General features: G+C 41.9%; 1 long non-coding RNA gene across 3 annotated transcripts; it reads left to right on the forward strand.

Annotated features, from left to right (window-relative positions):
• The first annotated feature begins 209 nt into the window (after positions 1-209).
• On the forward strand, positions 210-25,467 carry LOC140214227 (uncharacterized). Of its 3 annotated transcripts, none has more exons than XR_011891159.1 (3): positions 210-1,718; positions 17,468-17,568; positions 22,204-25,467. It is a non-coding gene; the product is annotated as an uncharacterized lncRNA (long non-coding RNA). The 3 variants fall into 3 exon arrangements; XR_011891158.1 differs by having other exon boundaries at positions 17,475-17,568; XR_011891160.1 differs by lacking the exon at positions 210-1,718 and adding an exon at positions 14,764-14,819 and having other exon boundaries at positions 17,475-17,568.
• The last annotated feature ends 1,043 nt before the right edge of the window (positions 25,468-26,510 follow it).

Here is a 26,510-nt window from a genome sequence, read left to right on the forward strand (position 1 = left end):
TCTGACGACGACAAAAATGTGTTGCTTCGCGAACTATAAGTCGGAATACTGCAATAGATTAACGAGCAGTCATGGTGGTGCAGCCATATATGTTTCTTCCAATATTGCTTATCGAAGAAAACATGACCTATCCTTAAGCGTTACTAATTGTGAATCTGCTTGGATTCAATTGAGTAACTGCTTTCTTGCTCAGAACAGCAAGAATTTATATTTGGCTGCATTTACAGTTCTCCGTCATGGTCAGTCTACGAATTCTGTACCAATCTTGGTCATATATTACATACTGTATCACTAGGAAATAAAGATGTTGTTATAATGGGTGTTATAAATACTAATTTACTCGATGAAGCATTATCCATCTGTATTAACTGTACAAGTTTTTCCCGTAGCTACGGATACGATTAATTGACGTTCCCGCACGCGAAGTCTCTAATGGCACGGCACACTTATTGATCATGCTTTTTCTTACCTGCTTCATTCACCAGAGGCGAAAGTTTTGCACGTCGACATCAGTAATTATTACCCTCTGTTCTCACGCTTCCGTTCTAATCTACTACCTTACCCACCTTCATATACTAAAGGTCTTCTAAAAAAAAAAAAAAAAAGAAACGGCTTAATAACTGCTGTTGATAATACAAACTTGTCTGAAATTAGATCACTAAAGTACCCACAGAGAGCTTCCCCACATTTTTTCCCACTAATTATATCGTACTTACGAAAGTTCACCTCCAAAAAGAAATATAAAAAAAAACTGATTATCATAATCCATGAATCTTACAGCAGTTATCATGAGCATTGCCCAAACGAGCCCAAACGGGAAAGCTAAACGGGAACCGTTTAACATGAACTTACTTGCCCGTTATAAAGGCTTCTGTAACACTTTTAACTGCAAACTGAAATCAACTGAACGGTTGTATTTCGAGCAAAAAATTTGACAGGCGGCTAACACGCACGCACGCACGCACGTCGGCCAAGCGCTTCAACACTTAAACACCCGCTTGGCCGTGTCTTATGTAAACTATGATAACGTCGTTGAATGTGAAAATCTAAGCACGCACGAGAAGAGTGAAACCTAATGTACGCGAGGTGCATGTCTACTCCGGCGTGTTTCTGTTCTCGCAGGTCCAGCGTCACTAAAAATGTGCACCAGCACAGATGTTCGCCGACCGGTCTGTAAATCTATGTCCTCCTGTCGTTCCATTGAGAACGTGCCACAAAGCGGACCGCATAAGCTTACGCGCCCTAACCATAACGTAATGCGAATCCTTTCGTTACAGAGATGGGAGTCCAGTACCAAGGAGTGTTGTCCTCTGTGCTGCAAGTGGCGAACCAGCCCGACACGGCCTCAACCAAGAAACAGTCATCAAATCAATGGCAATCTTGCATATTTTGCTGTGTCCAAGGCCTAACGTGTAGAGCATCAGGCGGCTGTGCCGATGGAACAGGGTTCGCTACCAACCTTCAGACTAACACGTGTCACTAATAGCTGGTATGTGCCGCTCTTGAATGACCTTTTTTCTTCACGCCATCTTCGCGCTTTTCACGTACGTGAGCATTGTCTTTTTTTTTTTTCACACGGAACGAATGGCACGAGATCAACATGTTCGTATCCTGCATGCACGTGCGGGAGCAAAGACGATGCTGGCCCTGCGTGCGTCATCGTGACGTCAAACCTGGGAGGCAGCACTGGGTCGGACAGCAAAAGTCAAGCCAGCCAGGTGAGCGCGTCGGAGACGTGACGTGTTGCGTCGTGATCTTTCCATAGCCTTTCACACTGCCAACATAAATGCGTATCAAACGATTTCACACAAGCAAACTCGAATACTTTTGGATTTAATAACGCGATTTCAGTGAACAGGATTGCGTTGAGATTCGAACAGCCTGTAGACAGATGTTTTTTCACGCGATAACTCATTTGTGCAAATGCGTTTATCAAACGTGAAAGTTAGTATCAGCATATGTTCATTTGCAGGGGGCTTAATGCATGCGTCGATGTTCAGGTTCTCATAGAAGTGAGGGAAAAGGAGCGAGTCGAGGTTCTAATGGGCTATAGGCTGATGTTTTTTACCACCACTCAATTGGGCAAACTGGTTTTTCAATCATGTAAGTTACCGTGAATGTAACTGCGTTTGCTGAGACAGTGTTGTATGGATATACTTTGAGCTTTTCATAATTTTTTTGAATAGCTATGCGTTGAGATGCGAACAGGCTATAGCCGTGCGTTTCTTTCCGCAGTAACTAATTTGTCCAAATTCGCGTATCATTCGTTTTAGTTAGTTTTATTTTGTGTGCATATGCAAGGGGTTAATGTATGCGTCCAGATTCAGGTTTTCATAGAAGTGAGAGAACAGGAGCGAGTAGAGGTTCTAATGGGCTATATAGGCTGATGTTTTTTACCACAACTCATTTGCGCAAACTGGTTTTTCAATTACGTAAGTTACCGAGAGTGTAATTGCGTTCGCTGAGGCAGTGTTGTATGCATACAGTTTGAGCTTTTCAGAGATATGTGTGAACAGCAGTGCGTTGCCTTGCGTTTTATTCCGCGGTAACTAATTTTTCCAAATTCGTTAATAAATCGTTTAGGTTAGTGTCAGTATATGTGATTTGCAGGCGCCATAATGTATGCGTCGTAATTCAGCTTTTCAGAGAAGTGGGGGAATGGGAGCGCGTCGATGTTCTAATGGGCTATAGGCTGATGATTTTTTACACAACAACTCACTTGCGGAAAGTGGTTTTTTTCAACCGTGCAAGGTACCGTGAGTGTAATTTCGTTTGCTAAGCACTGCTGTATGCATCCATTGTGAGCTTTTCAGAGATTTGTGTGAAGAGCAATGCGATGAGATCAAACAGGCTATAGCCTTGCGTTTTTTTTTCAGCGGTAACTAATTTGTGCAGATTCGTTTATCAATCGTTTATGTTAGCTTTAGTATATGTGCATATATAAGGGGCTTAATGTGTGCGTAGAAATTTAGCGTTTTTTTTCAGCGGTAACTAATTTGTCCGAATTCGTTAATAATTCGTTTGAGTAATTGTCAGCATATGTTCATTTGCAGGGGCCATAATGTGTTCGTCGCAATTCAGCTTTTCAGAAAAGTGGGGGTAAGGGAGGCGTCGAGGTCCTAGTGGGCGGACGTTTTTCACCACAACAACTCATTTGGACAAATTGGTTTTTCAATCATATAAGTTACCGAGAGTGTAATTCTGTTTGCTGTGGCAGGGTTGTAAGGATACACTTCGAGCTTTTCAAAGACTTGTGTGAATAGCAATGTGTTGAGATTCGAACCGGCCTTGCGTTTTTTTAAGCGGCAAATAATTTGTACAAATTCGTTTATCAATCGTTTATGTTAGTTTCAGTATATGTGCATATGCAAGGGGCTTAATGTATGCGTAGGAATTCGGCGGTAACCAATTTGTCCAAATTCGGTAATAAATCGTTTAAGTTAGTGTCAGCATATGTTCATTTGCAGGGGCCATAATGTATGCGTCGTAATTCAGCTTTTCAGAGAAGTGAAGGAAAGGGAGGGCGTCGAGGTTCTAATGGGCTATAGGCTGATGTTTTTTACCACAGCTCATTGGACAAATTGGTTTTTCAAGCACTTAAGTTACCGTGAGTGCAGTTACATTTGCTGAGGCAGCGTTGTATAGATACAATTTGAGCTTTTCAGAAATTTGTGGGAACACCAATGCATTGAGATTAGAACCGGCTACAGCCTTGAATTTTTTTCCGTGGTAACTAATTTGTCCAAATTTATTTATCAATCGGTTATGTTAGCTTTTATATATATATATATATATATATATATATATATATATATATGAATATGCAAGGGGCTTAATGTATGCGTCGATATTCAGGTTTTCATAGAAGTGAGGGAACGAGCTCGCGTCGAAGTTCTAATGGGCTTTAGGCTGAGATATTTTTCCCACAACTCATTTGGACAAGCTGGTTTTTCAATCATGTAAGTTACCGAGAGTGTAATTGTGTTTGCTGAGGCAGTGTTGCATGCAGACAATTTTAGCTTTTCAGAGATTTGAGTCAACAGCTGTGCGTTGAAATTCGAACAGGCTATATAGCCTTTCGTTTTTTTCCGCTGCAACCAATTTGTCCAAATTCGTTCATAAATCGTTTAATTTAGTTTCCGTATATGTGCATATGCAAGGCCCTTACTATATGGGTCGATATTCAGGTTTTCAGAGAAGTGAGGGAACAAGAGCGCGTCGAGGTTCTAATGGGCTGTAGGCTGATGTCTTTTACCAGAAAAACTCGTTTGAGGAAATTGGGTTTTTCAATCATGGAATTCACTGTGAGTGTAATTGCGTTTGCTGGGGTAGTGTTGTATGCATCCAAGTTGAGCTTTTCAGATATTTAGATTCCAACAGGCTATGGCCTTGCGTCTTTTGCGCTGGAACTAATTTGTTCAAATTCGTTTATAGATCGTTTATTTAGTTTACGTATATGTGCACATCATCATCATCATCATCCTGGTTACGCCCAATGCAGGCCAAAGGCCTCTCCCATACTTCTCCAACTACTCCGGTCATGTACTAATCATGGCCATGTTGTCCCTGCAAACTTCTTAATCTCATCCGCCCACCTAACTTTCTGCCGCCCCCTGCTACGCTTCCCTTCCCTTATAATCCAGTCCGTAACCCTTAATGACCATCGGTTATCTTCCCTCCTCATTACTTGTACTGCCCATGCCCATTTCTTTTTCTTGATTTCAACTAAGATGTCATTAACTCGCGTGTGTTCCCTCATCCAATCTGCTCTTTTCTTATCCCTTAACGTTACACCTATCATTCTTCTTTCCATAGCTCGTTGCGTCGTCCTCAATTTCAGCAGAACCCTTTTCGTAAGCCTCCAGGTTTCTGCCCCGTAGGTGAGTACTGGTAAGACGCAGCTGTTATATACTTTCCTCTTGAGGGATAGTGGCAACCTGCTGTTCATGATTTGAGAATGCCTGCCAAACGCACCCCAGCCCATTCTTATTCTTCTGGCTATTTCAGTATCATGATCCGGATCCGTGGTCACTACCTGCCCTAAGTAGATGTATTCCCTTACCACTTCCAGTGCCTCGCTACGTATCGTAAACTGCTGTTCCCTTCCGAGACTGTTAAACATTACTTTAGTTTTCTGCAGATTATTTTTAGTCCCACCCTCCTACCCAAACCGGGGAAGTCGATAGGGCTTGAAGATCTGTCCAAGCTGTCCAAGTACAGCTCTTTAGTTAAATACAAGGGGGGCTGGGCACACTTTCAAGCGGGCTATAGGCTCATGTTATTTCTCGACAATGATTTTGCGTAAATTCCAGTATTGTTCGCTTTAATTAGTGTTGGTATACGAGTATTTTCAGTAGAAATTATGTGTCCTTCCAGTAAAGTTTTTAGAGAAGTCAGAACAGGGCTGGGCGTACATTCTAACAACCTTTAATAAGCTATGCTTTACCTCCGCAATATTATTCCTAAATTTTTGTATTTCCTTTAATTAAGGTCAGTGTATGTAAATTTGCAGAAGTCGTCAGGCCTGTCCAAGTACAGCTCTTTAGTTAAATAGAAGGAGGGCTAGGCAGACTTTCAAGCGGACTATAGGCTCATATTTTTCTTCGACAATGATTTTCCGTAAATTCCAGAGTCCTTCGCTTTAATTAGTGTTGGTATACGGGTATTTGCAGTGGTAATGATATGTCCTTCCAGTAAAGTATTTAGAGAAGTCAGAAGAGGGCTGGCCGTACATTCTAACAACCTTCAATAAGCTATGCTTTACCTCCGCAATATTTTCCTAAATTTCTGTATTGCCTTTAATTAGTGTCAATGTATGTGAATTTTTAGAGGTCGTCAAATCTGTCCAGGTGTAGATTTCTAGCTAAATACAAGGAGGCCTGGGCAGACATTCTATCGGGCTATAGGCTCATGCTTTTCCTCCACAATGATTTTGCGTAAATTGCAGTATCCTTCGCTTTAATTAGTGTTGGTATATGGGTATTTGCAGTGGTAATGATATGTCCTTACAGTAAAGTATTTAGAGAAGTCAGAATAGGGCTGGGCGTACATTCTAACAACCTTTAATAAGCTATGCTTTACCTCGGCGATATCTTTCCTAAATTTTTGTATTGCCTTTAATTAGTGTCAATGTATGTGAATTTTCAGAGGTCGTCAGACCTGTCCAGGTGCAGCTTTTTAGCTAAATACACGGAGGGCTGGGCAGACTTTCAAGCGGGCTGTAGGCTCATGTTTTTCCTCGACAATAATTTTCCGTAAATTCCAGTGTCCTTCGCTTTAATTAGTGTTGGTATATGGGTATTTGCAGTGGTAATGATATGTCCTTCCAGTAAAGAATTTAGAGAAGTCAGAAGGGGGCATGGGTACATTCTAACAACCTTTATTAAGCAAAGCTTTACCTAGGCAATATATTTCCTAAATTTTTGTAGTGCCTTTAATTAGTGTCAATGTATGTGAATTTGCAGAAGTCGTCAAGTCTGCCCAGGTGCAGCTTTTTAGTTGAATACAAGGAGGGCTGGGCAGACATTCTAGCGGGCTATAGGCTCATGTTTTTCCTCCACAATGATTTTGCATAAATTCCAGTATCCTTCGCTTTATTTACGGTTGGTGTATGGGTATTTGCAGTGGTAATGATATGTCCTTCCAGAAAAGTATTTAGAAAAGTCAGAACAGGGCTGGGCATACATTCTAACAACCTTTAATAAGCTATGCTTTACCACCGCAATATTATTCCTAAATTTTTCTATTGCCTTTAATTAGGGTGAATGTATGTGAACGTGCAGACGTCGTCAGGTCTGTCCAAGTACAGCTGTTTAGTTAAATACAAAGAGGGCTGGACAGACTTTCAAGCGGGCTATATGCTCATGTTTTTCCTCAACAATGATTTTGCGTAAATTGCAGTATCCTTCGCTTTATTTAGTGTTGGTATATGGGTATTTGCAGTGGTAATGATATGTCCTTAGAGTAAAGTATTTAGAGAAGTCAGAATAGGGCTGGGCGTACATTCTAACAACCTTTAATAAGCTATGCTTTACCACAGCAATATTATTCCTAAATTTTTGTATTGCCTTTAATTAGGGTGAATGTATGTGAACTTGCAGACGTCGTCAGGTCTGTCCAAGTAGAGCTCTTTAGTTAAATACAAGGAGGGTTGGGCAGATATTCTAGCGGGCTATAGGCTCATGTTTTTCCTCGACAATGATTTTGCATAAATTCCAGTATCCTTCGCTTTAATTAGTGTTGGCATACGGGTGTTTGCCGTGGTAATGATATGTCCTTCCTGTGAAGTATTTAGAGAAGTCAGAAAAGGGCTGGTCATACATTTTAACAACATTTGATAAGCTATCCTTTACCTCCGCAATATTATTCCTAAATTCTTGTATTGCCTTTAATTAGGGTCAATGTATGTGAATTTGCAGACGTCGTCAGGTCTGTCCACGTACAGCTCTTTAGTTAAATACAAGGAGGGCTGGGCAGACTTTCAAGCGGGCTGTAGGATCATGTTTTTCCTCGACAATAATTTTCCGTAAATTCCAGTGTCCTTCGCTTCAATTAGTCTTGGTATACGGGTATTTGCAGTGGTAATGATATGTCCTTCCAGTAAAGTATTTAGAGAAGTCAGAAGAGGGTTGGGCGTACATTCTAACAACATTTAGTAAACTATGTTTTACCTCGGCAATATTTTCCCTAAATTATTGCCTTTAATTAGGGTCAATGTATGTGAATTAGCAGACGTCGTCAGGTCTGTCCACGTACAGTTCTTTAGTTAAATACAAGGAGGGCTGGGCAGACTTTCAAGCGGGCTGTAGGCTCATGTTTTTCCTCCACACTAATTTTCCGTAAATTTCAGTGTCCTTCGCTTTAATTAGTGTTGGTATATGGGTGTTTGCCGTGGTAATGATATGTCCTTCCAGTAAAGGATTTAGAGAAGTCAGAACAGGGTTGGGCGTACATTCTAACAACATTTAGTAAACTATGTTTTACCTCGGCAATATTTTCCCTAAATTTTTGTATTGCCTTTAATTAGGGTCAATGTATGTGAATTAGCAGACGTCGTCAGGTCTGTCCACGTACAGCTCTTTAGTTAAATACAAGGAGGGTTGGGCAGACTTTCAAGCGGGCTATAGGCTCATGTTTTTCCTCCACAATAATTTTCCGTAAATTCCAGTGTCCTTCGCTTCAATTAGTCTTGGTATACGGGTATTTGCAGTGGTAATGATATGTCCTTCCAGTAAAGTATTTAGAGAAGTCAGAAGAGGGTTGGGCGTACATTCTAACAACATTTAGTAAACTGTGTTTTACCTCGGCAATATTTTCCCTAAATTTTTGTATTGCCTTTAATTAGGGTCAATGTATGTGAATTAGCAGATGTCGTCAGGTCTGTCCACGTACAGTTCTTTAGTTAAATACAAGGAGGGCTGGGCAGACTTTCAAGCGGGCTGTAGGCTCATGTTTTTCCTCCACAATAATTTTCCGTAAATTCCAGTGTCCTTCGCTTCAATTAGTCTTGGTATACGGGTATTTGCAGTGGTAATGATATGTCCTTCCAGTAAAGTATTTAGAGAAGTCAGAAGAGGGTTGGGCGTACATTCTAACAACATTTAGTAAACTATGTTTTACCTAGGCAATATTTTCCCTAAATTTTTGTATTGCCTTTAATTAGGGTCAATGTATGTGAATTAGCAGACGTCGTCAGGTCTGTCCACGTACAGCTCTTTAGTTAAATACAAGGAGGGTTGGGCAGACTTTCAAGCGGCCTATAGGCTTATGTTTTTCCTCCACAATAATTTTCCGTAAATTCCAGTGTCCTTCGCTTCAATTAGTCTTGGTATACGGGTATTTGCAGTGGTAATGATATGTCCTTCCAGTAAAGTATTTAGAGAAGTCAGAAGAGGGTTGGGCGTACATTCTAACAACATTTAGTAAACTATGTTTTACCTCGGCAATATTTTCCCTAAATTTTTGTATTGCCTTTAATTAGGGTCAATGTATGTGAATTAGCAGACGTCGTCAGGTCTGTCCACGTACAGCTCTTTAGTTAAATACAAGGAGGGTTGGGCAGACTTTCAAGCGGCCTATAGGCTCATGTTTTTCCTCCACAATAATTTTCCGTAAATTCCAGTGTCCTTCGCTTCAATTAGTCTTGGTATACGGGTATTTGCAGTGGTAATGATATGTCCTTCCAGTAAACTATTTAGAGAAGTCAAAAGAGGGTTGGGCGTACATTCTAACAACATTTAGTAAACTATGTTTTACCTCGGCAATATTTTCCCTAAATGTTTGTATTGCCTTTAATTAGGGTCAATGTATGTGAATTAGCAGACGTCGTCAGGTCTGTCCACGTACAGCTCTTTAGTTAAATACAAGGAGGGCTGGGCAGACTTTCAAGCGGGCTGTAGGCTCATGTTTTTCCTCGACAATAATTTTGCATAAATTCCAGTATCCTTCGCTTTATTTACTGTTGGTGTATGGGTATTTGCAGTGGTAATGATATGTCCTTCCAGAAAAGTATTTAGAAAAGTCAGAACATGGCTAGGCGTACATTCTACCAACCTTTAATAAGCTATGCTTTACCACCGCAATATTATTCCTAAATTTTTGTATTGCCTTTAATTAGGGTGAATGTATGTGAACTTGCAGACGTCGTCAGGTCTGTCCACGTACAGCTCTTTAGTTAAATACAAGGAGGGTTGGGCAGACATTCTAGCGGGCTATAGGCTCATGTTTTTCCTCCACAATGATTTTGCATAAATTCCAGTGTCCTTCGCTTTAATTAGTGTTGGTATACAGGTATTTGCAGTGGTAATGATATGTCCTTCCAGAAAAGTATTTAGAGAAGTGAAAAGAGAGCTGGGCGTATATTCTAACAACCTTTAATAAGCTATGCTTTACCACCGCAATATTTTTCCTAAATTTTTGTATTGCCTTTAATTAGGGTCAATGTATGTGAATTTGCAGACGTCGTCAGGTCTGTCCACGTACAGCTCTTTAGTTAAATACAAGGAGGGTTGGGCAGACATTCTAGTGGGCTGTAGGCTCATGTTTTTCCTCCACAATGATTTGGCATAAATTCCAGTATCCTTCGCTTTATTTACTGTTGGTGTATGGGTTTTTGCAGTGGTAATATGTCCTTCCAGAAAAGTATTTAGAAAAGTCAGAACATGGCTGGGCGTACATTCTAACAACCTTTAATAAGCTATGCTTTGCCACCGCAATATTATTCCTAAATTCTTGTATTGCCTTTAATTAGGGTGAATGTATGTGAACTTGCAGACGTCGTCAGGTCTGTCCACGTACAGCTCTTTAGCTAAATACAAGGAGGGTTGGGCAGACATTCTAGCGGGCTATAGGCTCATGTTTTTCCTCGACAATGATTTTTCGCAAATTCCAGTGTCCTTCGCATTAATTAGTGTTGGTATACGCGTATTTGCACTGGTAATGATATGTCCTTCCAGTAAAGCATTTAGAGAAGTCAGAATAGGGCTGGGCGTAAATTCTAACAACATTTAGTAAACTATGTTTTACCTCGGCAATATTTTCCCTAAATTTTTGTATTGCCTTAAATAGGGTCAATGTATGTGAATTAGCAGACGTCGTCAGGTCTGTCCACGTACAGTTCTTTAGTTAAATACAAGGAGGGCTGGGCAGACTTTCAAGCGGGCTGTAGGCTCATGTTTTTCCTCCACAATAATTTTCCGTAAATTCCAGTGTCCTTCACTTCAATTAGTCTTGGTATACGGGTATTTGCAGTGGTAATGATATGTCCTTCCAGTAAAGTATTTAGAGAAGTCAGAAGAGGGTTGGGCGTAAATTCTAACAACATTTAGTAAACTATGTTTTACCTCGGCAATATTTTCCCTAAATTTTTGTATTGCCTTAAATAGGGTCAATGTATGTGAATTAGCAGACGTCGTCAGGTCTGTCCACGTACAGTTCTTTAGTTAAATACAAGGAGGGCTGGGCAGACTTTCAAGCGGGCTGTAGGCTCATGTTTTTCCTCCACAATAATTTTCCGTAAATTCCAGTGTCCTTCGCTTCAATTAGTCTTGGTATACGGGTATTTGCAGTGGTAATGATATGTCCTTCCAGTAAAGTATTTAGAGAAGTCAGAAGAGGGTTGGGCGTACATTCTAACAACATTTAGTAAACTGTTTTACCTCGGCAATATTTTCCCTAAATTTTTGTATTGCCTTTAATTAGGGTCAATGTATGTGAATTAGCAGACGTCGTCAGGTCTGTCCACGTACAGCTCTTTAGTTAAATACAAGGAGGGCTGGGCAGACTTTCAAGCGGGCTGTAGGCTCATGTTTTTCCTCCACAATAATTTTCCGTAAATTTCAGTGTCCTTCGCTTTAATTAGTGTTGGTATATGGGTGTTTGCCGTGGTAATGATATGTCCTTCCAGTAAAGTATTTAGAGAAGTCAGAACAGGGTTGGGCGTACATTCTAACAACATTTAGTAAACTATGTTTTACCTCGGCAATATTTTCCCTAAATTTTTGTATTGCCTTTAATTAGGGTCAATGTATGTGAATTAGCAGACGTCGTCAGGTCTGTCCACGTACAGCTCTTTAGTTAAATACAAGGAGGGTTGGGCAGACTTTCAAGCGGGCTATAGGCTCATGTTTTTCCTCCACAATAATTTTCCGTAAATTCCAGTGTCCTTCGCTTCAATTAGCCTTGCTATATGGGTGTTTGCCGTGGTAATGATATGTCCTTCCAGTAAAGTATTTAGAGAAGTCAGAACATGGCTGGGCGTACATTCTACCAACCTTTAATAAGCTATGCTTTACCACCGCAATATTGTTCCTAAATTTTTGTATTGCCTTTAATTAGGGTGAATGTATGTGAACTTGCAGACGTCGTCAGGTCTGGCCACGTACAGCTCTTTAGTTAAATACAAGGAGGGTTGGGCAGACATTCTAGCGGGCTATAGGCTCATGTTTTTCCTCCACAATGATTTTGCAGAAATTCCAGTGTCCTTCGCTTTAATTAGTGTTGGTATACAGGTATTTGCAGTGGTAATGATATGTCCTTCCAGAAAAGTATTTAGAGAAGTGAAAAGAGGGCTGGGCGTATATTCTAACAACCTTTAATAAGCTATGCTTTACCACCGCAATATCTTTCCTAAATTTTTGTATTGCCTTTAATTAGGGTCAATGTATGTGAATTTGCAGACGTCGTCAGGTCTGTCCACGTACAGCTCTTTAGTTAAATACAAGGAGGGTTGGGCAGACATTCTAGCGGGCTATAGGCTCATGTTTTTCCTCCACAATGATTTTGCATAAATTCCAGTATCCTTCGCTTTATTTACTGTTGGTGTATGGGTATTTGCAGTGGTAATGATATGTCCTTCCAGAAAAGTATTTAGAAAAGTCAGAACAGGGCTGGGCGTACATTCTAACAACTTTAATAAGCTATGCTTTACCACCGCAATATTATTCCTAAATTTTTGTATTGCCTTTAATTAGGGTGAATGTATGAACTTGCAGACGTCGTCAAATCTGTCCAAGTACAGTTCTTTAGTTAAATACAAGGAGGGCTGTGCAGACTTTCAAGCTAGCTAAAGGCTCATGTTTTTCCTCGACAATGATTTTTCGCAAATTCCAGTATCCTTCGCTTTAATTAGTGTGTGTATATGGGTATTTGCAGTGGTAATGATATGTCCTTCCAGTAAAGAATTTAGAGAAGTCAGAATAGGGCTGGGCGTACATTCTAACAACCTTTAATAAGCTATGCTTTACCACCGCAATATTATTCCTAAATTTTTGTATTGCCTTTAATTAGGGTGAATGTATGTAAATTTTCAGAAGTCGTCAGGCCTGTCCAGGTGCAGCTTTTTAGTTAAATACAAGCAGGGATGGGCAGACATTCTAGCGGGCTATAGGCTCATGTTTTTTCTCGACAAGGATATCGCGTAAGTTCCAGTATTCTTCGCTTTAATTAGTCTTGGTATACGGGTATTTTCAGTGGAAATGATGTGCCCTTCCAGTGAAGTATTTAGAGAAGTCAGAAAAGGGCTGGTCGTACATTTTAACAACCTTTGATAAGCTATCCTTTACCTCCGCAATATTATTCCTAAATTCTTGTATTCCCTTTAATTAGGGTCAATGTATGTGAATTTGCAGACGTCGTCAGGTCTGTCCACGTACAGCTCTTTAGTTAAATACAAGGAGGGCTGGGCAGACTTTCAAGCGGGCTGTATGATCATGTTTTTCCTCGACAATAATTTTTCGTAAATTCCAGTGTCCTTCGCTTCAATTAGTCTTGGCATACGGGTATTTGCAGTGGTAATGATATGTCCTTCCAGTAAAGTATTTAGAGAAGTCAGAAGAGGGTTGGGCGTACATTCTAACAGCATTTAGTAAACTATGTTTTACCTCGGCAATATTTTCCCTAAATTTTTGTATTGCCTTTAATTAGGGTCAATGTATGTGAATTAGCAGACGTCGTCAGGTCTGTCCACGTACAGCTCTTTAGTTAAATACAAGGAGGGCTGGGCAGACTTTCAAGCGGGCTGTAGGCTCATGTTTTTCCTCGACAATGATTTTGCATAAATTCCAGTATCCTTCGCTTTATTTACTGTTGGTGTATGGGTATTTGCAGTGGTAATGATATGTCCTTCCAGAAAAGTATTTAGAAAAGTCAGAATAGGGCTGGGCGTACATTCTAACAACCTTTAATAAGCTATGTTTTATCTCGGCAATATTTTCCCTAAATTATTGCCTTTAATTAGGGTCAATGTATGTGAATTAGCAGACGTCGTCAGGTCTGTCCATGTACAGTTCTTTAGTTAAATACAAGGAGGGCTGGGCAGACTTTCAAGCGGGCTGTAGGCTCATGTTTTTCCTCCACAATAATTTTCCGTAAATTTCAGTGTCCTTCGCTTTAATTAGTGTTGATATATGGGTGTTTGTCGTAGTAATGATATGTCCTTCCAGTAAAGGATTTAGAGAAGTCAGAACAGGGTTGGGCGTACATTCTAACAACGTTTAGTAAACTGTGTTTTACCTCGGCAATATTTTCCCTAAATTTTTGTATTGCCTTTAATTAGGGTCAATGTATGTGAATTAGCAGACGTCGTCAGGTCTGTCCACGTACAGTTCTTTAGTTAAATACAAGGAGGGTTGGGCAGACTTTCAAGCGGGCTGTAGGCTCATGTTTTTCCTCCACAATAATTATCCGTAAATTTCAGTGTCCTTCGCTTTAATTAGTGTTGGTATATGGGTGTTTGCCGTGGTAATGATATGTCCTTCCAGTAAAGTATTTAGAGAAGTCAGAACAGGGTTGGGCGTACATTCTAACATCATTTAGTAAGCTATGTTTTACCTCGGCAATATTTTCCCTAAATTTTTGTATTGCCTTTAATTAGGGTCAATGTATGTGAATTAGCAGACGTCGTCAGGTCTGTCCACGTACAGCTCTTTAGTTAAATACAAGGAGGGTTGGGCAGACTTTCAAGCGGGCTATAGGCTCATGTTTTTCCTCCACAATAATTTTCCGTAAATTCCAGTGTCCTTCGCTTCAATTAGTCTTGGTATACGGGTATTTGCAGTGGTAATGATATGTCCTTCCAGTAAAGTATTTAGAGAAGTCAGAAGAGGGTTGGGCGTACATTCTAACAACATTTATTAAACTATGTTTTATCTCGGCAATATTTTCCCTAAATTTTTGTATTGCCTTTAATTAGGGTCAATGTATGTGAATTAGCAGACGTCGTCAGGTCTGTCCACGTACAGTTCTTTAGTTAAATACAAGGAGGGCTGGGCAGACTTTCAAGCGGGCTGTAGGCTCATGTTTTTCCTCGACAATAATTTTCCGTAAATTTCAGTGTCCTTCGCTTTAATTAGTGTTGGTATATGGGTGTTTGCCGTGGTAATGATATGTCCTTCCAGTAAAGTATTTAGAGAAGTCAGAACAGGGCTGGGCGCACATTCTAACAACATTAAATAAGCTATGCTTTACCACCGCAATATTATTCCTAAATTTTTCTATTGCCTTTAATTAGGGTCAATGTATGTGAATTAGCAGACGTCGTCAGGTCTGTCCACGTACAGTTCTTTAGTTAAATACAAGGAGGGTTGGGCAGACTTTCAAGCGGGCTGTAGGCTCATGTTTTTCCTCGACAATAAGTTTCCGTAAATTCCAGTATCCTTCGCTTTATTTACTGTTGGTGTATGGGTATTTGCAGTGGTAATGATATGTCCTTCCAGAAAAGTATTCAGAAAAGTCAGAACAGGGCTGGGTGTACATTCTAACAACCTTTAATAAGCTATGCTTTACCACCGCAATATTATTCCTAAATTTTTGTATTGCCTTTAATTAGGGTGAATGTATGTGAACTTGCAGACGTCGTCAGGTCTGTCCAAGTACAGTTCTTTAGTTAAATACAAGGAGGGCTGGGCATACTTTCACGCGGGCTATAGGCTCGTGTTTTTCCTCGACAATGATTTTGCGCAAATTCCAGTATCCTTCGCTTTAATTAGTGTTGGTATACAGGTATTTGCAGTGGTAATGATATGTCCTTCCAGAAAAGTATTTAGAGAAGTGAAAAGAGGGCTGGGCGAACATTCTAAGAACCTTTAATAAGCTATGCTTTACCACCGCAATATCTTTCCTAAATTTTTGTATTGCCTTTAATTAGGGTCAATGTATGTGAATTAGCAGACGTCGTCAAATCTGTCCAAGTACAGTTCTTTAGTTAAATACAAGGAGGGCTGGGCAGACTTTCAAGCTAGCTAAAGGCTCATGTTTTTCCTCGACAATGATTTTTCGCAAATTCCAGTGTCCTTCGCTTTAATTAGTGTTGGTATACGGGTATTTGCACTGGTAATGATATGTCCTTCCAGTAAAGTATTTAGAGAAGTCAGAAGAGGGCTGGCCGTACATTCTAAGAACCTTCAATAAGCTATGCTTTACCTCCGCAATATTTTCCTAAATTTTTGTGTTGCTTTTAAATATTGTCAATGTATGTGGATTTTCAGAGGTCGTCAGGCCTGTCCGGGTGCAGCTTTTTAGCTATATACAAGGAGGGCTGGGCAGAATTTCAAGCGGGCTATGGGCTGATGTTTTTCCTCGACAATGATTTTCCGTAAATTCCAGTATTCTTCGCTTTAATTAGTCTTGGTATACGGGTATTTTCAGTGGAAATGATGTGCCCTTCCAGTAAAGTTTTTAGAGTAGTCAGAACGGGGCTGGGCGTATATTCTAACAACCTTTATTAAGCTATGCTTCACCTCGGCAATATTTTTCTAAATATTTGTATTCCCTTTAATTAGTGTCAGTATATTTGAATTTGCAGAAGTTGTCATGTGTATCCAGGTGCAGCTTTTTAGTTAAATACACAGACGGCTGGGCAGACATCCTAACGGGCTAAATGACATTTTCGTCCCGTTACAACTTTTTAGAGAAGAGAGAACAGGGCTGGAAAGGCATTCTAGCGGGCTATAGGCTTACGGTTTTTTCCACGAAAATTTTTTTTTTCGTAAAGTGGTGTGTTTGGTTAGTGTCGCTGTATTTGGATTTACAGAAGCTGTTACATGTGCGTCCACGCAATTGTCAAATGAATATGTTGGTGGCGCCTAACTTCTATGCATTTGGATATCGCCGAATGTTCAACGAAACTCAAACCTTGCATATTTTTAACCGTCAAGTGTGGCGACATAGTTCAGGTAGAAAAGAAATATGCTGTCACATGACTTTTGTTGTTGTGTCCGTTGTGGAATAACGCTATCATTGAGTGCATTGCTTCGGCCATTCTGCACAAACTGTAATTTTGTGCTTCAATACTGCGTTTTTCTACCTGTGACCATCTCTGTTGCTTGCCCTACCTGGCCATTTGTTCTCGCCGTAATTATCAATCAGAAAGGGCACCTTGAGGATGTACTCAGGTATATTTTCCGTGGTTAGTTTTTCTGCAAACTCAATTGTAAGCCATTGTTTATAACATCCAAAAATTCTACTGAACCGGGCTCCTCTTCAAGGTCCTTTACTCTAGTTAACAAAGCCGTTGCCACGGCTTTTGAAATGCTGCAAATTTAGAACATCTTAAATTGTACAAACAAGGAAATATAGAATATTGCGAACTCAATATTTATGGATTCACTCTTCACTTACATATTAATGTAGTTGGTGAAGCGGCCAGAGAAATGGCACAGGCTGGGGATAGGCTGCAGTGCAGGTGTACATTCATTTCCAGTGTGGGTTAGCAACAACGAAGGAAAGTACACGACAACCATGGTGTTGGATAGGGAATTTCAGTGAAGCATTGAACCTAAATGCAGCGCAGTCAATATCACTGAAGAATTCAGTGAGAAGCACGCTCAGCCCTGGGACGGTCATTACTGTCCAAGCGCAGTAGATGTGAGGCGTGGATTAGCAATGATGGAGTATGTGACAGGAATGCAAAGTGGATTTGCCTATTATATATTGGGGGAGTTTGAATGCTGTGTTGATTAAAATGAAATAGTTTGCAGGCTTGTTGCGGAGCAGGCAGGAAGCTGTATGTCGCGCTGAAGGAAGCAGTTGACGTATTTGTTGTAAACTGAAATCTCCGTGACATCCACAAAGGTGAGATACGTGCGAACCGTTGCCTCTGGACATTTAGAATAGCAGTGTGATCGGTATGACTGATTGGTATGAATTCACGCGGTATTGAGGGTGGGCGAATATTTGAAAATATTTAATAACAACTTGGGTATTTTTCGATTCAATTCAGTCGTCTAATCAAATTGTCAAACTTTCTGAGTACAGTATTTTTCCAATATTTCTCGAGTAGTTTCAAATTCGCAAATCTGTGATCAAATATACTATTCGAGCAAGAGTACTGTTGCATTTTTCCCCGCAGCCTTATTAGGCATATACAAGTGAAGTTACTCAATGAACCAGGCTATGTAGCTGTACGAGCCTAATTATACCGCCTTTGAGAACCTAATTTTGCCAAAGGGGATAAAAAACGATGTTTTCCCTCGAATATTAAGTATCCAATGCTATTGTACAACCTTTTATTGATATTATGTGACGTGTACACCTTTTGTCGTCAAACTGGAATTAGAAAGACGTTGGCCTGAGCCACTTTAGCTGTAGGTGACGGACATTCTGACACAAGTCAATTTGCACAGTTTGTGTCAGAATGGTGGGAAACTATTCTGAATGGAGTTGTTTCGAGAAACAATTTGTTTCATTTTCCTCATACTGCTGCTCACCGAGAGCAACATGTAACACAGTAGAATGCCAGGTTACGCTACAGGCATTCCGATGGATTATTTTCTGGTCACGTTGCTGTTTACGCTGATGGTACAGCGGTTATACTGACTCATCTCGCTTGCTCACAATATCGTACACTAACATACGCAGCATACTAAATAAACGCGATATATTTTGTTCCTTTGTAGAAGATAGCAATCCCGACATTTTAGCTGTAACAGAAACATGGCTGCACGAAGATGTTTCAGATAGCGAAATTTTTATAGAAAGTGACATATTCAGCATTTATCGGCATGACCGCAATGATAAAAAGGGCGGTGGTGTCTTGCTTGCAATAAATAAAAGGATTTCTTCTTATGAAGTTGACACCTCCTCATCACTTGAGATTATCTGGGCTGCCTGTCAAACCATTTGTGGAAACATATTAGTTGGTGTCTGTTACCGCCCCCCTGAATTGTCCCTTCCATTTGTTGATAAACTACGCGAAAGCATTGTTACTGCCATGCGGAAATGTTCAACTAGTTATGTTTATCTGCTTGGCGATTTCAATTTTCCCCAAATCAATTGGCCATGCTTGTCATCGTCGTGCAAGCACGCAACCGATTTCATTGAATTAACCTTGGACTTAAATCTTTCACAGGTAATTAATCAACCCACCCGTGACAACAACCTTTTAGATTTGGCACTAACTACCGCACCTGAAACCGTGTGTCCTGTGCTAATTTCTGATGGTTTTAGTGACCATAAGCTGCTTCAGCTGACGCTCCGAATACCCATGTTATTTACTGGGTTTCAATATAAAAAAATTCGGGATTACAACAAAGCTAACTACGTTTCCATCAACACTGAACTTCAGTTATTTCTCAGTGATTCATTCTTGCCCTCTTTTCCCCAACGCTCCGTTAACGAAAACTGGGTACTTTACAAAGACAAATTACTCGCTCTTGCAGACAAATATATTCCGTACGTTTCGGCAGCGAACGACAAGTCTAAACCACGGTTCTATAAAAAACTTCGAACACTACGTAATAAAAAAAAACGTCTGTACCGCAATGCTATAAATCGTGCAAGCGAGTCCTCGTGGAGCAAGTACAAAAGTTTCCTTAGTGAGTACACTTTAGCCTTACGCACTTCTAAAGACAAGTACTTCGCTCACGACTTACCTTCTCTCCTGAAGACTAAACCGCGAAAATTTTGGCAAACGTTAACACCCGGTCACACTTCTGATATTTCTCTGCTAGACGACAAACAACAACCTCTTTCTGACGGGGAATGTTCATCACTATTTAATGCATATTTTTCTTCTGTTTTTACAAGGGAAGACCATTCCGATATTCCAGTGGTTCCGGATTACGATTACCCATTTATGGCACCCATAAATATTTCAACTGAAGGCATTGTTAGCCTCATTAACGGACTTAAAACCACATCTGCCTGTGGTATTGACAATATTAACACTAAGCTATTAAAAAACACAGTATCTACTTCAAGTATCATTCTGTATCATATCTTCAAGCAGTCCTTGTCATCTGGTGTCTTGCCGGTTGACTGGAAGATTGCGAAGGTTGTCCCCATTTTTAAAACTGGAGATAGACATAGGCCTGAAGACTATCGCCCAATATCGCTAACATCTGTGTCATGCAAACTATTCGAACACATAATCGCCTCGCACATTTACACGCACCTAGGAAAAAATAACTTTTTTTTTCAGAAACAGCATGGCTTCAGGAAAGGTCTATCTTGTTACTAGAGTTTACCACCGATCTACACAGCAGTATGAACAACAGTCAACAAATAGACGCCATTTTCCTGGACTTTTCAAAAGCATTTGATCGCGTTGCCCATTGCCGGCTCATTTCTAAAATATCTCATCTAGGTATCGACTCACTAACCCTTTCTTGGCTTAGAAACTTTTTATCGCTTCGTCGCCAATTTACCGTTGTTAACGATTGTCCTTCTCCTATCACTGAGGTCACCTCTGGTGTACCACAGGGGAGTGTGTTGGGGCCTCTGCTTTTCCTAATATTTATTAACGACCTACCTTCAAACATTTCCTCCTGCGTACGACTGTTCGCCGACGACTGCGTTGTTTACCGACCAATTAATTCCACTAACGACCATACCGCCTTGCAGCATGACCTTCACATTATTACCGACTGGTGTAATACTTGGAAAATGTCTCTTAACCCTTCCAAATGTAATATTATATCGTTCTCACGCAAGCGCACTAGCTCCATATTCACATACATCATAAATAACACGAATCTGTCACGTACCACTACCTACAAATACCTTGGTGTAAACCTGACTAGTAACCTTTCTTGGTCTCCGCATATCACTACAATTTGCGCAACCGCATCTAAAACCCTTGGCTTTCTGAGGCGCAACTTGCAAAATTCATCTGATGACGTGCGTAAATTAGCATACCTGACATTCGTACGCCCGCAATTAGAATTTGCATCCGCTGTGTGGTCACCACACCAAGAATACTTAATAACCATGCTGGAACGCATCCAGAACAGAGCTGCCCGTTATATAACTCGGAATTTTGATCGAAAGTCAAGTATAACGCAGATCAAGCTCGATATTTCTTTACAGCCCCTAGACATCCGCCGCAAGATTGCTTTGCTCTGTCTATTACACAAATACGTTCATTCCGATAAACCATACATATTACCCCTCGAAACCCCCGTCCGTACGTCCTCAAGATTACATAATCATTTTAGCTTCAAGCGCATTTTCGGTAAAACCACAGCTTTCAATTTATCTGCTGTACCTCGTGCCATATCCCATTGGAATGGTCTTCCCGATGATATCGTCACGATAACTGATTGTAAAATATTTCGTGAACGCCTGTGCGTGCTTTTTACATAATCTCCTTTCTTTTATATATCTGCTATGCTTGATCATGCTATGCTTTGTTTTGTTTTTTAGTTCAGCCACTGTACAGTTGTCTTAGGTTTATTTTTGAGTTGTTTCCATTGTACTTAACAGTCCTTTGTTACATTGCCCCCCTTACTCAATGCCCGACAGGGCCTGTAGGGTGTTTTCTAAATAAAATAAAAAAATAAATAAAAAAATGGGAAATGCAGCCGAATTGCAAAAAATTAGGCCTTCATGTCAACAGCATGGAATTCTTGGAGTGCCTATCGTTAAGCTAGCTTGATGTGTGCCTTGCAGTCGGAGGAGATAAAAAGCACTCGTTTCAGTATCACAATCCACATACTGGGCCGATTCATCACTAGGACTCGTGCTTTTTACAAACTTTGGCTACCCTCACAAAGCAGTAGTATGCCATTGACATCTCAATATTTGAAATATTCTAAGTTATATGCTATTAATAGGATGGCGCATAAAATGACTCATATTTCCAGGCTAGAATTCTCCCGCATGGAGCATGTGGGTTGCGCTGCGTGCATGTCACCGAACGTCACGTGGTCTCGCGCGAGAACTTTGCGGCGTTCGAAGGTTTAGATAATGGCTCTTCGTCCAGGTTCTATGAACGCTGCCATTTGTATCCTTGCTTGGCGATGTGCATTGTGATAAGTATTTCCTCGTAGACAGTTTAGGCCACGTTCTTTCTAAATTTTTTGAAAGTTATGATGTGTTGTATCTTGAATATCACTGTTTTTTACCGTACATGTTGAATCATACGTTTTCTTTTTTGGGGGGGACTTGTAACCACACGTTGTCATTAACAATAAAAAGGTACCTTTCACTGTGTCGATGAGTAGCCTGTTAGGTACTGTACATTAATAAATAGATACATAAATAAATAGGTTAATAATATATTTTTCTATTATCTTATATCCATGATCGACGCACTGTGACCTGCGCTAGGAACCAGGGTCCGTAAATTTCCTCTTCCCATTGTTCATAGCACCTACTGTCTATCGAACAGTAGGCAAAATCCTGAAGACTGAGGAAAACAGGCCGCGATCAATTTTTTTCTGCCTGAAGGTGTTCGCAGCCCTCTAATAATTATTTTTTCACGTTCAGAGCAACGTGCTCATCGTCAGTGGCGATGATGGCGAGGACCTCCCCACCACGGACTTGGAACCACAATCCCTCGATCGGGAGCAACTTGCTGCCGGACCGCCGAACAGCCGCTGACCCAGGCTGGAGAAGTTCAGCTCGAACGTCAAGTATCGAACCGGCGTCAGAGTGGCCACATCTATCGTCACGACAACGAGGCAATCAACACCATTGCTGGAAATCCCGACAAACGCCTGGTTACGCACACACATACACAAAAATAAAGACTCAAAACAGCGCTGGCCACAAGGCCAGAAGACGACGACGATGGCGGCGTTCAGCGCCGATGACGTGCAAGACAACTCGCGCTTTCGTACCACGAGTCTAACTAATGAGTATTTGCGGGGTAGACCTTCGGTAGCCTCAGGAGATGTTAGGGCGGGTCATTGAAATAGAGCTTCGGTAACACAGGCTTACGGAGTTACCCTGTTGGTGATGGCAGAGGAAACGCGAGGAGCGAAACGTTGGTGGATGGCATGAATGGCCCAAAGAGCGGAAAACCACGCACGACGGCAAAATGCGATGTTCACGGGAGCGTATTCGCGCAATGTGTTCTTCACCCAGTCGCAAAGGTGTTTCTGCACCCTTTTAACCCTGTATTGCACAACGCAGATTCTGTATAGTGCGCGTTTGAGGCTTCGTAATTTAAATTTGCGCACGTGGAACAGAAGTAGTCGTATTAATTCACAATCAGGGCATTTTTATGTCCACTACATGACGAAGGCCTCTCCCAGCGATCTCCCATTACGGCTGTCCTGTGCCAACTACTTCCAACTTGCGCCTGCGAATTTTCTCATCTCAGCTCGACTGCGCTTCCGTTTTCTTAGCGCCCATTTTGTAACGCTAACGCTCCGCCGATTATCAATCCTACGCATTGCATAGCCTACCCAGCTCCATTCCTTTCTCTTTGTGTCGATTACAATAGCGGGTATCTCTGTTTACCCTCTAATCCACAGCGCTTTTCACCTGTCTCTGAACATTACGCCTAACGTTATTGGTCCCATTGCTCTTTTCGCGGTCTTGTTCTCGAGCTTCTTAGTCAACCTCCATGTTTCGGCCTCATATGTTGGCACCAGTAGAATGCAGTGATTGTAGACTTTTTCTGCGATAGTGTTTCTGTTTTAGTGATAGTGACTTTTTCTCCCAATCAGGATCTGGCAATGCTTGCCGTACGGACTCCAACTTATTCTTTGTCTTCTGTAAATTTCTTTGTCTTGATCAGTGTCTCTTGCGACTTCTGGCCTAGGTAAATGGACTCCTTCACACAGCCTAGAGGTTGATTGGCAATCCGGAACTTTTGTTCCCTTGCCAGGCTATTGACCATTTTTCCTTCTGATATTAATCCAACTGCACCATTAGACTTTCTGTTAAGGCCCTCAATCATTTGTATATCCTCCCCAGTGCTGCTTAACAGGACGTAGTCTGCAAACCGAAGGTTGCTGAGATGTTCGCCGTTAAACCTCTCCTAGTCCATCATATTTTGTTAGCTTCAGTACTTTGAAGCAGGCAGTGAATACCATTGGAGAGTTTGCGTCTTCTTCACTACTTTCTCTATACGTACCTTTCTACTTGTGGAGAAAAAAGGTAGCTGAGGAATCCTTTTAGATATTTCCGAAGATATTCACATATGCCATATGTACTTCTTGATTACGCAATACTTCTGTGAAAATGCGTTTGATTGCTTAGAGACACCAGCAGTCATAATGAATGAAAGCATTGTAGAGTGGGTGCTCGTACTCTGCAGATTTCTCAATTACCTCATTGATGACAGGAGGAGGAGGAGGAGGGAAGAGATCCGTTGAACATCCCGAAGCTAGCCTGTTTTCTTCCTTCACTGAAGTCAAGCGGTGCCTTCACTGAATTGGAAATTCGTGAATGCGTTGGAGCCATGTGGCTGTTGTGATTAGGTTCGAATCTAATTACAAACGAGTGCTTGCTGAACTTATTCTCAGTACAAATGTGTCCTCCAAGACGAGAAATAGAGGAAATTCTAGGAATTTTCTTTGATGTAGAAATGTGTTTCGGCATTACAGGGTTAACTACTCCCTAATAGTATTCGCGTTAGTGTTGTGTGCTTTGAACAGCGAACTCTGCAAAGTAAGTATTTGGAGACTTCCGCAACCAGCGGTCTCGTTAACGGACAACGAAGCCTGGTCGGACACGTTACTTATAATGCTATTCACAGCGAATCTTGAGGACTCGCCACAGGATGAGTACGCTGAAAAAAAATTACGCGATGACTTATGAAGCGCGCGCCTCAACTGGTGCCTGTCGATTGTGTAGCCGGTACAGTTAACCGTGCCACTGGCATTATGCGCGAGCTAAGCAATCGTCGTTCAGGGTTAGAGATGCTTCGATTGACCGTTTCAGTTTAGCGTTTGCAACCGAACAATAGCATTACGCAGGTGAAGAAATATCGCAGACCCTTCACACGTTCTGAACGTTAGGGGGGTTCTGCGGTTTGCGTGCGCTTGATAGCGTACGGTATTTAACGAGTTTCTGGTTCGAACGTCTGCGTACGCTTAGTAGCGTCGAACATGCTCCAGCTTCAGCGTATGTTCTGATAACCGCTCTCTGAGACTCTTTTGTCGCCAGTAGCTACAAAACAGTTTGCGCTTCCTCTGAACTCGCCTGAAACGTTAGCGCATTGCGCGTGCAATTTCAGAGATCAGCCGGCGATTCCGGCGTCGGTAGGCCTAACCAGACTCGTCGGCATAGCAACGGCGAGGTATTTGCTAGTGGGTCGTCTTGGCGTGGATACGTTCGGCACGAGGCACCAGACGGCGGTCTGTTGTGTGGAGTCCTTACGTATGTGTTCCCGTGCGGTAAACTGACAGTCTTCAAAGGATGCACAGCGTGACGTCCCACAAATCCGATTACGTTTAACGTACGTAAGTCTGCAAACTCTCTTCTAAAACGGTCTGATAGTTTCGTGCTCTATTGTAGTTCTACAGCGTGCATTTCTCGGGTGCCCTATCCTCCGGCTAAGCACAAGCGTACAGCTGTTCATTCCAAAGGCTTCCTTAAAGATTTCCCATATGTTCTGCGTCTAAAATGATCATCTTTTCTAGAACAGCTACCGCCTTTCCGCTCTTGCAGAGCTGATGTCAATGTAGTGTTTGAGCGTGCGCGCGCGCGCACGCTGTTTCACACAACCAGAAAAATGGTTTGCCTCGTGTAAGAACGTTTACTGGCTTCGAAATAAACTTGCCTTGAATTAACGCCGTGCGTGTCCAGTCTGACTTTGTTTTCCTCACGAATGTCTCGCATACGAAAGATGCGTTCACTACCTACAATATAACGCATGCGTACTTACGTTGCCGTTTACATCATTTTTCTTTCAGCGTGGACAAAATGGCACCAGTCAAGCGTATGTAATTGTTCTAGTGCATTAGAGGCAAGACGCTGTTAATCCACGCCGCGGCAAAGTCGACGACGAACAGTGTAGCGTCACCGCGCAGCCAGCGTGACTGGCGGCTTCCTGTGCGCATAAGCATGGCCAGAGCGGGGTGGAGCACGTCTTGTCTCGTCAGCAGAACGAACTGTGAGAGCATGGGCGGCGACAACGGCCTAGCTGGCCAAGCTACTGGTCGAGAAAAAAACGGTGTTCGGTGTGCCGTTCCGGTAGTCGAGCGGCTTGAGTGTTGATCTCGTATCCTTCAGGACGGCAGTTCGAATCCCGGTGCTTGCATCGCTGAAAAAAAAAAAGGCAGCGATGCCGGGGCTCAAAGTGCCATCCATGAAGGTTCGAGGTGGACCGTTAAGGCTGGGTCTCGGACCCCAGAGGACCTCCTGCATCGTAGTACCGGCGTACGCATGGCCAGTGCGCGGATTGAAGGCGGTGCGGACGTCGGCACAACGACACAGGTGACCCCCTGGGATCTACGTCGCCGTGCAGCTGGCTGGCGGAACTGGGAGTTCCGGCACCCAGCTGTGCTCTCGGCCGCCGGAATGTGGCGGATAAGAGGGAGTTTTGTGTCATGGTGCACAGTATTTCCTCTCGCTATCCCCCGGGTATCCTAAGAGGGTGGATACCTGCTGCTTTTGTGGGAAGTGCGAAGCGCACCCCCACGCGAAGCGCACCGCAAGGAGAACGGCGACGAAGACTCCGTTCTCGTAACACCCCCAGAAGACGACCACGTAACACCCCAAGAGGCAACCTACCTGTAAAAGACCCGAAAACTCCCCCCTAGACCAAAGACCAAAAGCCCCCTAGAGAAAGCGACGACCCGGCCCACCTCTAAGAGACCCAACCCCCCTACCCCTAGAGA

The sequence above is a fragment of the Dermacentor andersoni genome, chromosome 11 (assembly GCF_023375885.2).
Source record: "Dermacentor andersoni chromosome 11, qqDerAnde1_hic_scaffold, whole genome shotgun sequence".
NCBI classification, from domain to species: Eukaryota; Metazoa; Arthropoda; class Arachnida; order Ixodida; family Ixodidae; genus Dermacentor; species Dermacentor andersoni.